We start from the raw sequence: 810 nt of genomic DNA on the forward strand, positions 1-810 counted from the left end.
TTGATGTTGGGTAATACAACTAAGGAAAATTGCCCAATTGGGAACAACTATAATTTCAAGGTTTCCAGACTCACCTGGGTCCTTAACATTTAGCTTCTCTTTTATTTGTTACTGGTTATGTCTCTTCTCCATTCTTCATCACATATGTTCTAGATCTTAGTTGTTCTTCTCCAGCCTATTACTCAGTCTTATGCCCTTCCTTTTAACAGATGATCTTCAAGAAAATGGTGGTCAAGAGGTATATGGCTCTTTAATTTCTCACTCCTCCACTTACAAACTTTGTTTTAATTTCTTTCCTTTCTATCGCTTCTCGGCCTTTTGGCTAAGATCAAGTGTAGTATCTGTTCTTATCAGTTTAATTTCTTTCCTTTCTGCTTTAGCAAGAGAAAGGATTCATTTCTGTCATTATAAAGTCCTTTTCTAATCTCCTACCTCTTTTTGCAATCTTACTATATCACATACCTTCCATCTCTTCCTCTCTCTCACTATAAATATGTTTAAATCTTCTGTCCTTTCCACAGAAATAAACTCTTACTCAAAATGTAGATACAAAACTATAAACGTTTGAAAGAAAACACAGGACTTTGAATTAGAAAAAGTCTTCTTAGAGAGGACACAAAAGCATGAACTATAAAAGAAAACATGGATAAATATGGACTTTGTCAAAAATCTAAAACTTTTGCTTTTCAAAAACACTGTTAAGAAAATGAAAAGGCAGGGGCACCTGGGTGGCTCAGTTGGTTAAGCATCAACTTCGGCCCAGGTCATAATCTTATGGTTCATGAGTTCGAGCTCTGCATCAGGTTCTGT

At 35.4% G+C, this 810-nt stretch overlaps 1 pseudogene; it reads left to right on the forward strand.

Moving 5' to 3' along the window:
- Positions 1-302: 302 nt before the first annotated feature.
- On the forward strand, positions 303-418 carry LOC120232882 (annotated as a pseudogene).
- The last annotated feature ends 392 nt before the right edge of the window (positions 419-810 follow it).

Source organism: Hyaena hyaena, unplaced genomic scaffold, assembly GCF_003009895.1.
Source record: "Hyaena hyaena isolate Hyena2069 unplaced genomic scaffold, ASM300989v1 scaffold_79, whole genome shotgun sequence".
Lineage (NCBI taxonomy): Eukaryota > Metazoa > Chordata > Mammalia > Carnivora > Hyaenidae > Hyaena > Hyaena hyaena.